The following is a 14,146-nucleotide window of genomic DNA, read 5'->3' on the forward strand; positions in this document are numbered from 1 at the left end:
TCCCAAAGCGCCCCCGGGCTGCTCGGGAGCAGAGCAGAGCTCTGCCAGTGAGCCTTGGGAGAGGTTTGCCCGCCCGGCCCAGGAGCAATGGTGCCTTTTTCTCCCTGCCAGGGAAAGAAATGAAAGAAACCTGTTCATCAAGAGACTGAGACATGAAATCCCTATGTGAGAAGGCCCCTCTCACCTTCTTCCAGAGACTGGGACTGAAAGCTCCAACTCGGGGGAGGTGTACAGGGTGGGGAAGAAAAGCTGCCCAAAGGAAGGTGGAAGTTGCAGGTGTAGGCAGTGGACAACGAAAACAATGACGCTCGCCTGCTGACAAACTTGGACTGTGTGTACCCTTATTTCCCACCCCCCCCCCCCCCCCCGAAGATACAATAAACTACCTTTGTTTCGGCTGCAAAATCCATCCCCCTTGCCCCAATGAAAAAGAGTATAATTGGGGTCCAGATGAACTGGGCCTCTGCGACCTCCCCAACGCAACAGGCGGATCCTCAACTGGACTGGACCAAAGGACTTCGTCTCTACGTTTGGCAGCTCTATCCCCTCTCTCTTTCTCTCTCTCTCTCTCTTTTGTCTCTCTTCCCCCCTCTTTTTCTCTCCCTTAATCCCTCTGTCGCATTTTGCTGTGGTCATTCAATAAAGGTGCACTTGTTTCAATTATCACTGCAAACCCCCTTGTACCGTGTCGGTTCTTTTTGCACCCTGAGATCAAATCCACGAACCATCACAAAACCCGTCCGTGAGGATCGTGACACCCCCCGAGGACCCCTCCCCAAATTCCCCTCCAAAGCCCCCCAGCACCCCCAGACCCCGCTAAAACACCCTCAAGTTCCCCCCAGACCCTCCCCAAATACCCCCCAAACTTCCTCAAGACCCCTCCCCAAATTCCCCTCACGACCCCTCCAGGACCCCTCACCTGTCCCTGCGCCTCCTCAGCAGCTCCCGGAGCCCCCCCGTCCTCTCCCAGCGCCTCCCCCGCTCTCTCCAGCGCCTCCTGCAGGACCCGCCCGAGCCCGGGGCGGCTCCCGGGGGTCCCTGAGGGGGTCCCGGGGACGAGGTGGGGGGGGAGGGGGCGCCCGCTCCATGCCCGGCCCCGGGGTCAGGGGGCGCTGCTTCGTACTCGGCTCTGATTGGCTGGAGCGGCGCGAGGAGGGCGGGAGTTGCTGCGGGGAGACGCCCGGTGATTGGTTAGATTGAGGAAAGAGAGGCAGGCGCTGCTGAGGGGAGATGCCCAGTGATTGGTTGGTTCAGCTTGAGAGAGGCAGGAGTAGCTGATGGGAGACCTGTGGTGATTGGTTGGATCGGCGCATGGGGAGGACGGTGTTCCTGAGGGAAGACCCGCGGTGATTGGATGGTTTGGGGCGGGGTGCGCCATGATTCGTTAATTTGGGAGATGAAGTGCAGTGATTGGATGGTTTGGGGCAGGACGCGCCGCTATTGGCTGGGAGAAGCCGGTGATTTTTAAGGGAACATTCCCAGTGTTTTGGGGAAAAAGTCTCGAATTTTTAAGGAAAAATTCACATTTTTTGCAGGAGAAATATTCCCAGTTTTTTGAACCCACATGACCCCAAATAACCCAAATAACCCCCAAATACTTGAAATAAACCGCAAAAAACCTCCAAACAATACCTAAAAGTCCGCCAAATAACCCCAAACAAATACAAATTACCCCAAAAAACAAAAAAAAGCCTTCCAAATTAAGTCAAAAAAACCCCAAATAATTTCAAATACAACTAAAAAATAATTTCATATACAACAACATAACCCCCAAGAACCTCAAATAATTCCAAAGAAGCCAAACAAACCCAAACACTTTCAAATAAACCCAAATACTTCCAAATAAACCAAGTAAAACCCAAGATAAACCCTAAATAGTCCATAAACGACCCCAAATAAACCCCAAACAAACCCCAATTAAACCCAAAGAAACCCCAAGTAACCCCAGTTCCTACCATCCCCACCCCAAAACAGATCCCGACCAGTCAGAATGCATGGCACTGATGACGATCCAGTTGCTGAGCAGAAACTCAGAGCACTGGCCCTGCTCAGCGATTTTCAGCCAATCAGCGCCCGGCCTGACTCTGACTCATCACTTGCCAGGCACATACCAAGGCCTCTCACTGCGGTAAATACTCAGAGACCCTACGGGGTAATTTCCAGCCAATCAGAGGGACCCCCAAATTGAGATAGCGGGCAATGGGATCCCAAAACTGAGCTGGGAGGGGGATGGGACTTCCCAAATTGAGCTGGGAGGGAGGTGGGACCCCCGAACAGGATGAAGCCAATTTTGTTCCTGGAATATGTAACGTACTTTATGGATATGCAAAAAGTTGATGAATATGCAACAGGCTGATATCATGCGAGACAAGGACAACTTAGCAAAAGTTGTTCTGGCCACCAAGACCGCCCTAGTTATTTTCGGGGACACCCCTAATTAATCTGATTTTAATTACATCAGTCTGTTGTATATCCAAAAACCAGTTTACATATTTCAGGAACTATAAATGTACACTCCCTCCCTTTTACTACAACTACTACTACTACTACTACTACTATTATTATTATTATTATAAACTATAAAAATATTAAATACTTTTGAAATTAAGGAGCTCGCAGGCAAAGATATGAGAGTAGAAATAACAGCTTTTTATTAGGAAAAATAAAAAATAGAACTGCAGTAGTACAAATGAAAAAAAAACAGTGACAGAGTCAGAATCCTCTGGGAATCCATTCCTTACCTCCCAAAGACAGGGCAAAGGCAGAGCCGTGGAGTTTTTATAGGATATCCCAAGGGTGGAGTTGGGGTTGGGGTCAGGGGAGGAGTTCTTAGCAACATAAGGAGGGTGAGATCAAATTCCTTCCTCTAGGCAACAGCAGGACTTGACACAGAACGCGTCCCCAAATCCTAAATTCCCTCTAAAACAACTGAGAAATTATGCAACGTCAGATATATTCAATCAATTTCCTTCATTGAATTCAGTTTTGGGTGTTTTTAAAGGATGAAGGTGAAGCAGAGGAAAATTAACGCCAAACCAAAAGGCGAAGCAGCCAGGTGTGTTCCCAACATGGATCACAGGGAATGTGAGTGACCAGGGCTGTGCCGAAAGTGCCTCCTCCAGTGGGGGATGGAGCTGGAGCAGCGCACGAAGCTCTGCCCGCACTCGGGGCACTCCCAGGGCTTCCCTTAGTGGTGCCTCCATTGGTGTTGGGTCAAGTTAGAGCTCTGTGAGAAGCTCTTCCCACACTGGGGACACTCGTAGAGCCTCTCTCCAGTGTGGATGCGCCGGTGGGTGATGAGGTTGCAGTTGTACAACAGTCGGGGCATTGGAAGGGCCTCTCCTCTGTGTGAATCTGATAGTGCCAGATGAGTCTGGAGCTGGTCGGAAACCTCTTCCTGCATTTATCACACTCGTAGGGCCTCTCCCCAGTGTGGATGCGCCGGTGGGTGACGAGGGTGGAGTTGTACTTGAATCCCTTCCCGCAGTCGGGGCATTGGAAGGGCCTCTCCTCTCTGTGAATCCAATAGTGCTGGAGGAGAACAAAGCTGGTCGTAAACCGCTTCCCACACTTGGAACACTCGTAGGGCCTCTCCCCAGTGTGGGTCCTCTGGTGCCTGATCAGGGTGGAGCTCTCTCTGAAGCACATCCCACACTCGGAACACTTGTAGGGCCTTTCTCCAGTGTGGATCCTCTGGTGCTTCATCAGGCTGGAGCTCTGGCTGAAGCTCTTCCCACACTCCCCACACTCGTAGGGCCGTTCCCCAGTGTGGATCCTCTGGTGCACAATCAGGTGGGAGCTCTGCCTGAAGCTCTTCCCACACTCCCCACACTCATAGGGCTTCTCCCCAGTGTGGGTCCTCTGGTGGCTGATCAGGTGGGAGCTCTGGCTGAAGCTCTTCCCACACTCCCCACACGTGTGGGGCTTCTCCCCACCAGGGAGCTGCTCATGGAGCACCAGCTCCGAGCTCTGGCTCCGTCTCCGGCCGCCTTCCCGGCCCAGGCTGGCTCTTTCCCCCTCAGATCCCCGCCGGCTGCGTTTGCAGCCCCTCCTCGTGTGGCATCTCCAGGGCTTTTCCTCCCCGCTGGCTTCCTGCGCCGTGGAGCCGCTCAAAACGGCCTCTTCCACCAGGTTTTGCCGCGGGCATTTGTCCTCCCTGCTCTCCATGCTCAGCTCCTGCTCTGGGGGAGGAAGGACAAGGACAGGATGGGATTTGCCTCCGTGCCACAGGCAAGGGCAAGGAGATCCCCCAGGGCTGAGCTGCAGCCGGGGCTGTGCTGGGCTGGGAGATGGAGCAGCACAGAGGGGAAAGGGGCACTGACTTCCTCCTCACCTGCCTCAGTGTCCCGGGGCATCTTCCTCTTCCTCGCAGCCTCCCAGGCCTTGGCAATGGGAAATCCTGGTTTAGGGAAAACAAGGGATGAGAGCGTTTGTAGGAGCACTGGGGGGTAGGACAGTCAGGACAGACAGAGACGGGAGATCTCTGCAGCCAGGTCATGGAACTTGCGGTTTCTTGCAAAGGGCCTGGGTGCAGGGCCCTGCTTGGAGCTGCCAGGCACAGCTCAGAGCAGGCCCGAGAGAAGAGAGGGGTAGAGAGGGTAAGAAGGTAAAAGACTAAGACAGGCAAGAGCATAAGAGAGCAACGTTCCCATCATAACACAATAAATTTTCTTCTGTGTTGAATATCCTATTTCTCACCAACCAATCCAGTACAAGATACAAATCCTACAGAATTTACATACAGTGTGTAAGAATCATTACATCACCATACTCTGTTACATTTTACACTCTAAAAACTCCTCTTTGGACCCCTTCTATTGAGCTAGTGGGGTCTGCTCTGACCCTTGGACCTGTCATCAAGCAGAGGGAATTGTTTCATCAAAAGGGGATTACCTTCAGTTGGGCCGCACCATTGTTTTCCAATTGTTCACTAACTAAGGTATCTCAGATCTTCCTTTCATTTCAGTCTTCCTTACACTTTCTATATTCTCAAAATCTTTTTCAAGACAATCATATTTATAAGGCTTTCCTGTTTCACCTTCCCCAACACTCACTGAGTTTGAAAGTCCCTTTTCCCCAAGTCCATGTCTACAAGTCACCGGCCACCTCGGCTCCAGAAAAACCTCCCAAACACCAAGATTCAGCCCTGAAAAAGCCTCCCAGGAGTTCCCCGTCCCTGGTCCCTCCTCTCTGGTGTTCGGGGGTTCCCCCCTGTCCCAGCTGCTGGGGGTCACGCTTGGATTGGGGGTCCCCCTTGTGCCTGGTGCCCGCCATGCCCAGGCTGCTGGCAGTCCCACCAATGCCAAAAGCTCCCCCCGCTTCGCTCTCCCCATTTCGGGATGCTGGGGCTGTTTGGGCTCCCAGGCTCCCTTCTCCCCTCATTCTCTGCTCTGGCCTGCAGTGGCTCCAAGGAGTCCCCCCTGCCCCTCTCCAGGCTCTTGAGGCTCCCGCCAATGGCACCGCTCCCCCCTCTCTGGGCTCCCCACTTTGGGCTCCTGGGGGACACAGGGCTCTGCTCCTCCAGGCTGCCTCTGCCGGCAGCCGCCACCGCCAACCCCCGATGTCCCCTCAAGGGGCCTTTTCTGCTCAGCCTTGGACTTCTTCAGTCTCCAAACATCCCCCAAAAACCCCAACCCAGGGACCACCCGTGATATCCGGGCCCAGCTCCCCCTCCCTGCTCACCAGCCCGATGGGGGGGCGATGATCCCACAGGTGAGGGCTGCGAATTCAGGCAGGGATCGACAGCGTGGTTCCCTCAGCTCAGCCTCCATCTGCCTTTGTCCCTTCCTCCCCACTCCTCCGCTTCCATCCCCCATCCTCCTCCCCCTCTGTCTTATCCCCACCTCCTTCTCCTCTTCCATCCCTCCCCTTCCATCCCATCTCCTCCTCCTCCCTAACCCCACCTCCTTCTCCTCCTTCCATTGCTGCTCTCTGCCTCCATCCCTTCTCTTCCATCCCTCCCCCTGCTCTTCCTCCCTAACCCCACCTCCTCCTCCCCCTTTGTAATGAGTTAATGTCTTAGTTTGTTCATCAAGTTGCTAAAGACTATGAAAAGGGGAAAAGCCAATAATAGAAAAACCACAAAGAAAGATGTAACAAGCTAGTATGTTGCAAGATTAATATAACGGGCTAATATACTGCAAAATAAATCTCATAAGGCTTAAACTGCAAAATGTTAGAAGCTAATACGTTGAAAGGCTAAATAAGCAATGTGTAACTATACACAGCTATGTGCCTATTGTTAGCCGAGGAGGAAGGGGCAAGGCCCTTGACATGGGTAGCGGGCCTGCTATGATTGATAGCACAATATTTGCTTATCTGCTCAGTAAGCTTAAAGTTCCAGGAACCAGCGCAACCATACCAACTAAGGAAAGGTTGACCGTGGGGCAAGAAGTGAAAGACTACCAGCCTTCATCCTCGGTCCACCGGGAGGCAGACTACGACCGCCTAGCAACAGGAGGAGAATGCACAGAGTACTACCCTGAAAGACACGCCAACCCGGAAGCAGGACTGTATATAAACCCCACGAAATACCAGAAGCGGGTGGCAGTTGGCGGAGCGGAGACTCCCCTGTCGCCCAGCACTGATTTGCTTTTTGCCTTGCTTGCTGTAATCAATAAAAATTGTTAATCTGATTATACTCACTCGGCAGATTGTCCACTCCAATTTATAACACCCTTCATCCCTGCCCTTCCCTCCCTCCTCCTCCTCCCCCAGCAGCAGCCACACCCTCGGTGCCCGGTTCCCGCAGCCCTCGCAGCCGCGGCAGGAGCGGGGATGGAGCCGGGACAGGTCGGGATGGGCAGCGCGGGGATCTCGCCTGCTCCAGCAGCTGTGGGCGGGGGGAACCCGGCCCGGGCCAAAGGAGAGGCAAACTGGGCAAACTGGGGGCTGCACATCCAAACTGGGCCTTGCTGGGGACCCTGCCTGGGCACTGCCAGCCCTTGGGGCTCCTCTCGGCACATCCGCCAGGGGGGAACGCACACAGGGCTGGGGGATCCCAGCAGTGGCAGCACTGCCAGGGACTGGGCTGGACTGGGATCGTACTGGGAGTGACTGGGACTGTACTGGGCTTGCACAGATATCATACTGGGATCATACTGGGAGTGACTGGGACTGTACTGGGCTTGTACTGACATCATACTGGGATCATATTGCCATGCCAGGGCAGACTGTGATCGCACTGATGGACACTGGGATCATACTGGGAGTGAGCAGGAGCCTGCAGGAGGCAACTGAGACCATGTTAGGGGCAAATGGGATATACTGGGAGTGACTGGGATTATGCTGAGGATGACTGGGAGCAGCTGTGAGTAACTGGGATCATGGTGGGAGCAACTGGGAAGAACAGGGAGTGACTGGGTGCATGCTGGCAGTGACTGGAAACTGCTGGGCTTGTACTGGGATGAACTGGGATCATACTGGTGGTGACTGGGATCATACTGGCAGTGAGTGCCACTACTCTGACGCTGACTGGGAGTGCTTGTGAGCAAATGGGATCATACTGGAAGGAACTAGAAAGATGGTGGAGGGAACTGGGCTACCCTGGGAGATACTGGGAGTGACTGGAAGGAAAGTGAGGGTGAAAGAGAGGAACTGGAACCATGCAGAGCAAAACTGGTTTATTCTGGCAGAGACTGGGAGCACACTGGGCTCATATTTGGGCCATACTGGGAGTGACTGGACTAATACTGGGAGGAACTGAGTGTCACAGTGAGCACTCCCTGCACATCATCCCCCATACTGGGCCTGACTGGGAGCAACTGGGAGCAAATGGCATCATACTGGGACTCACTGAGTTGATTGAGGAAGCAACTGGAACCATGCTGGTGGCAGCTGGGACCATACTGAGAGAGACTGGAAGTAGGTGGGATTACACTTGTAAAAAATGCATATTTTGTGATTGGGTTATCCCAAATATTAAAATGAATATTATATGTCTTGTATTAGAAAGTACTGCTGTATTAATTCTCTTAAGTAGTCAGTTGAATATGGTTTTAGGTTATTAAAAAATGTTAACATATAAACTATGCTTGGTAAGAGACTTTTTTTAAAGAAAGGACTTGGAGCGAGATAGCAGCCACAGGATACCTAAATCTTTCAGAGAAAAAGAATTTATTGCTCTCTTATCAGAAGAAATGAACTTCTTCCCACCTCGGGGCTGCTGTTAGGATTCAGAGGCAGAAGCTGGCACTGACCAGACAGAATCCTGTGTTTGGATTTATGCATCATGTATGAAGTGTATGAATATGCAACAGGCTATTGTTCTTAATGGTTAATCCTGTGTTAACTGGTGTCGTTTTTCAGGCTTGTGCTGCCCAGAAAAGGGTACCCGGACATCCGTAACTCTTTGTATTTATTGTCTCATATTGTCCTAATTCGATTTCTCCAAACTGTGATTACTCTAATTGTATTACTATTTTTCATAACCATTTTATTACTATTATGGTTTTAAAATTTTAAAAGCAAGTGATTGGCGTTTTTCACAATTTGGTAGCAGAGGATGGTTACTGACACCTCGCTGCCAGTACTTTAGGACAGTCAGAGTGGGGAAGGCACGCCCTGCCCCATTGGCAGCCTCGCTCTGTCTCCCCTGGGGTGACCGATAGACGCAGGTTATGGTGGACAAAAGGAGACAATAAAATAAAGAGAACGGAAAAAGGCTCCCTACAACCGCGGTAATTGGCCCCCTAAGAGTAGTAATGTGCATGAAGACCCCTGGGAAAAGGGATTGGTAAGTATTTCTCAGGGGGCAGGTACAGAGGGATGAATGTGTGTGAATGAGAGGAGGGCTGGTTGTCCCAGACCTGCCAAGTGAGTGCTGGAGTCTCCCAGGCTGCGTTTCCGACTTTCCGCGCCAAGTGGCCACGAAAGAGATGAAGTGAATGTTAACAGGAGTGAGAGAATCCCCCGGGGTAACTGGGACTAGGTCCCAGAGAGGGGCTAAACTCCTCGGAGGAAGGGAGCAGGAGTTTCTGAGCCCAATCTACTAGGAAACGGGACAAAATGGGCCCCTAAAAACCTGCTGGGTTGAGGGATAAGAGTGTCGCAGACATTTCTTCACAGAAATCCTTTCTTTCGGATTTCTGTGTCTTCTGGAGGCCAGAGACCCAGAAGAAAAGGTAAACAATTATTATCAGATGCTGTGGAATGTAACAGGGGTTTCTTGATTGGCTCATTTTCTATGTTTATATTTAAGGGCCAATCATCAGTGCAAGCTAGGGGACTGAGTCCTTGGGCTAAACTTTGTTGTACATTCATTCTACCTATTCTTAGCCTAGCCTAGCTGCTCTGCAAACCTCTCTCTATATTCTATTTAGCATAGTCTTAATGTATTATATATGATATCTCAATAAATTCAGCCTTCTGATTCAAGAAACAAGATTCACCGTCTCTCTCTCACCAGCAGCGACCCACTCAGGTGCAAGTAATATCAGAGTGCCCAAGAGCATCCAGAATTAAAACCTGCTGGGTTGAGGAATTAACCAGGAGGCCCGGAGATACTGAGACCCAGAGGCCAACACCAAGGTGAGGGGGGGGCCACAGGGTCCCGCGATTCTCTGTAAACAGGAATCCACTCTGTGTCCTGAGGGTGTGAAAGGATGGGTGGAAGTGAGTGAGAAATAAAAGTGAGTGAATGTAGATGAATGAAAGTATAGGTAATGTAGATTCTGTATTTTAAGCTTTACTATATTTCCTTGGAGGGAGGTGCATTGTACTGAAAGTAGTGTGAGAAAAAAGTTTTTTATTTTTGTGCATGTAGTTGAAAGAAAAGCGGTATTTAGGTTGTTAGTGAAAGTGAAAAACAGAGGCAGAAGATGAATAGAGAAGATCTTGAAAAATGAGACAGAAAACCAGTAAGTTGGATACAGGGAAAAAAAAGGAAAAAACCCAGTCCTTTGGGAGTTATGTTAGCCAACAGAGATAGATCTCCTTGCAAAAGGAGAAAATACAGGGTATGCAGTAGTCGATGGGAAAAACATGCAAACTATGGAAAAAGGGAAATTAAACTTAAATTAGTAAGCTCAAACTTGTGAATTATATACTTTAAGAAGAGCATTAGAATATTTAACACAAAATAAATGAACTATATATACTGACTCAAGGTATGCCTTTAGAGTAGTACATACCTGTAAAAATTTTGGAAAGGAAAATAATACTTAATTCAAGAAGAAAAGGACTAGTACATGAGGAACTTATTTTAGAGGTTTCAGAGGCATTACAATCACCTAAAAGTGATAGCTAAAGTACATATTAGGGAACTCCAAAAGGGAAAGACCCCAGAAAGAGAATGAAATAATTTGGCAGCTCACAAAGCTAAGGATGCAGCAGAAAATGGAGCTGAAAGAGTTTTGTTAATATTAACTCCAAACGAGGAAAAACTGGAAATTCCAAAGTTTAGGGAAGCTGAGAAAAGAGAATTAAACAAGCCAGGAAATAAACAAGATAAATCAGGGAAATGGAAACTTCTTGATGGAAGACAATTACCTAATAAAATGTACTTCTAGGAAAATATTAGAAGACATGCATTAGAAAACCCACTGGGGTACTCAAGCTTTGTGTGATCGTTTTTTAAGGAACTGTGGGTGCACTGGGATTCTTGGATTTAGGATGTATCGGTAACTTGCCAAAGGATAAATAAAAAGGTGATGAGAAAAACAACATTAGGAGGTCATGACTTAGCTGGTTGGCCATTTCAAAGTATCCAAGCAGAAGTCTGGATTTGTTAGGTGTGGTAGATAGGGTCAGGCGCTCGGAAAATCTCGCGACGTCACAGAAAGTAGCAGGATTCCTCTCCCCCTAACGCCTAGTGATAAGGGATCACCCAAGAATGTAGTCCCCCCTAACATTAGTAACTTTCTACTCCTTATTAACCAATTACAGTAAGGTAAGACCCCCTGATGTAGAGAAAAAACTTTCCCGAGTATAAAACCCGACGAGACCTGACAATAAAGGCCTTTAGACCGTCCACCATATTGGTGCCTGCATGCGTCTTTGGCCCAAGTGACCCTGGAGAGTTTGGGTCGCCGTGCCGTTTCCTCGGAACCAGGTCGCCTTGCCTTGCATCAGAAGGCGACAACTGGTGCCTAAAACCCGGGAAGCCGATTAGCGCCCGGGGAACGGGGATTCGCCTGGACAGAGGACGGCGGCTGCAGAGCTGGTCTAGTGCAGCGGAGGGGACGCCCTCGAATCATGGAAGCTATAGCAAAGATCGCAAGTCAGGCTCATGAGCAACGGGGAATTAAAGGTGAGCTCAGGAATTCTGATCTTGCTATTGCAAGGCTCATAGAGCTCAGGACGATCGGACGTCCGGTAAATATATTATATTGGGAAGCGCGGGAGAAGTGCACTGCCACCTCAGCAGAGGACTCTAAGTCTGCAGGCAGTGGTAAAAACCTCAAAGCGTGGGGGAAAGTAGAAGAGGCCCTACGCAAGACGTTAGAAGAACAGGAGACGCGGGAAGCCGCGCGTACACGTTTATTAGCTACACCAAAGCCGGGGGTGGGGGCCGCGACACAAACGGCCTCTGAGAGCGATCGGATTGAAGGCGGGAACATGCAGGGGCCAGGCGCGTTCCACCCCTTCCCGAGCCCGAACCCAGACCCCTGGAGCCCCCAGGGGACCCCCCGACACTCCCACAGAGCCTGCCAGGTCCCGGCCCCCCCGCGGAACCGTCCGAAAAAAACGCGGTTTCTCTATCTGTCCCGTCCCCGCCAGTCGCTGATCCGGCGCAGGGGGCAGAGCAGTGCGTGCTATGCTTCTGGCAGAGACTCACGAAGAAGGCACGGAACGCGACCGGATATTCGGACCCTGCCGGGATCGGTAAAAACTCGCCCCCGCCATGTGCGTTTAATGGTGCCAAACCACGTGGTGAGGGCGGAAGAGAAGAGGGGGAAAAGGGCGGAAATGCAGTCAGCCTGCTTAACAACGCATGCGCGGGCGAGCGGGGAGACGGGGCGGCCCCCGCGGTAGAGTGCAAAACCAACCAGAGCGCTCTATCCAAATTAGGTCCTTATGGGGTAAGGACCTCCCCAGGCAGGAGGTGGGAAGACCTCAGGGGGAGGGAGCGGCACCACCCCCGAAGGGAGGAACGGGGTTGAAGCCGCACAAAACGGCACGGAGCGCTGGAAGTGTACCGGCAGTCAGCTTCTGGCTCAGAGTCAAGTAACAGCTGCTCAGACAGCTCGGAAGAGCCGACCAAGTCCGGCTGGGACTCAGAAACCAAGACAGCAGAATTAATGCGGTTTCAAGCAAAACAGAATAAAGCTTTAAACAATATCGGGAAACAATCGCAACACAAACTCACTGATTGGGGAAAAATAAAAGCAGCCTGTGGGGACCGGGCACCGGCAGCCTCCATGCACGCTTTCCCGGGGGGGGGGTTGCCGGAGCGCGGGGGAACCAACAAAGGGCATATACCCCAGTTAACCCAAAAGAAGCCAAAGCGATTTCAGAAAAAGGGGCCAACTCAGCCGTAGTACCCACTCTTGAGCACGACCTTTCTAGCAATAGCGATCTGCTCACTTTTGATATTATGCAAATAAGCCGCATGCTTTTTCATGGGGCAGGGTGGATTGTATTTAAGCAGGAGTGGCAGGACAACCGCGTTAGCCCAGGCTTCTGGGGAAGGGCATCAACTCAGCGAGCTGTCCCCAGCCGGCACAGCTTTCCCTGGCAGCACCCTCACTCCAAGCACTCCTGAGAGGGACCTGTAGGAGCTGCAGGAAGACACCTCGCTAGGGACTGTAGATCCCGGCTCTGGGGAAACTGGGGAGGGAGGGGGTGCGCGGGCCATGCTCAGCCTCCTCCCGCTGCGAATGCGAGACAGCCCATCTATGCCAACCCCCAGTGGGGCAGGGGACCCTCATACCCCATGCCCCGACAGGGAGCAGTCAATTTCGCATCCCCGCCAGCAGCACAATGGCAGAGTTATGCAGCACCCTCAGTACCCTCGCACCCCCCACCGCCACAAGCCGCGCCGGTGTCACAGGACCAGCAAGAGGCGCCCCAGAGCGGGTTCCCTGGGTGGCCTTGGCGATGAGAATAGGGAAGGAGCCCCTGATGGTGTGGGGGACATGCTGCCTTTACGGCAGTCAGGATCCCCACGTCATAGGGCTCCAATTTTGGGCGGACACGGGATCAGACTGCACGATTTTTCCCCAAGCACATTGAGGAAGTCCCTCCAGTGAACGGAGTGGGAGGGCAGTCCCGGGCGTGGAAAAGCACACAGCTGGTGGCTTTAACACTTCACACAAAAAAGGGACCAGGAGTGTCAACATCAGCAGCAGCCCTAATGCTGGAAGAAGCACTCTCCTCGCGACAGGGCACCGTGTCAGTCATCCACATCAACAGCCATGACCCAGTCAAAGACTACTTCCAGATCGGCAACGACAAAGCGGATGCCACAGCAAAAGGTGTCTGGACGTTGCAGGAAGCCCGTCAACTGCACGAGTCGCTCCACATCGGAGCCAAAGCGCTGGCGAAGAGATGCGAAATCTCGACAGCGGACGCGAAACATGTGGTGGCCACCTGCCCTCATTGCCAGAAGGTATCCCTATGGACCTGCGGGGCCAACCCGAGAGGTCTCAAGCCTTCAGAGATCTGGCAGTCGGACTTCACTTGGTGTGAACTGCTGAAGCCCCGATCATGGCTTGCAGTGACAGTAGACACTTATAGCAGAACGATCATAGCCACACAGCACCCCAAAGAAAACTCCAAGGCCACAATTCAGCACTGGCTGACAGCCATGGCCTGGCTTGGTATCCCAAAACAGATCAAAACTGACAATGGTTCCAATTTCACTTCTAAACCAGCGCAAGAGTTCGCTTCAAAATGGGGCATCACATTAGTGCAAGGTATCCCATATAACAGTACCTGGCAGGCCATAGTCGAGAGAGCAAATCAGACCCTGAAAACCAAGATAGAAGTGTTGGTGAAAGCGGAGGGCTTTGCCAATGCCATTCCCCCAGGAGATCAGGCACGTATATTGGCAACCGCTTTGCTAGCACTGAATCACTTCCCTAGGGGAGATGAAACAAACAGTCCTGTTCAAAAACACTGGGCCACTCGAACGCTAGAGGAGGGCCCGCAGGTTGTAATTAGAAACAAGTTAAGCGAATGGGAACGGGGTTGGAGGCTGATGCTC

General features: G+C 51.5%; 1 pseudogene; it reads right to left on the reverse strand.

Moving 5' to 3' along the window:
* The window catches only part of LOC132085558 (zinc finger protein 850-like), an 82,205-nt pseudogene extending 77,691 nt beyond the window's left edge, over window positions 1–4,514 (reverse strand).
* Window positions 4,515–14,146: the final 9,632 nt, after the last annotated feature.

The sequence above is a fragment of the Ammospiza nelsoni genome, chromosome 31 (genome assembly GCF_027579445.1).
Source record: "Ammospiza nelsoni isolate bAmmNel1 chromosome 31, bAmmNel1.pri, whole genome shotgun sequence".
Lineage (NCBI taxonomy): Eukaryota > Metazoa > Chordata > Aves > Passeriformes > Passerellidae > Ammospiza > Ammospiza nelsoni.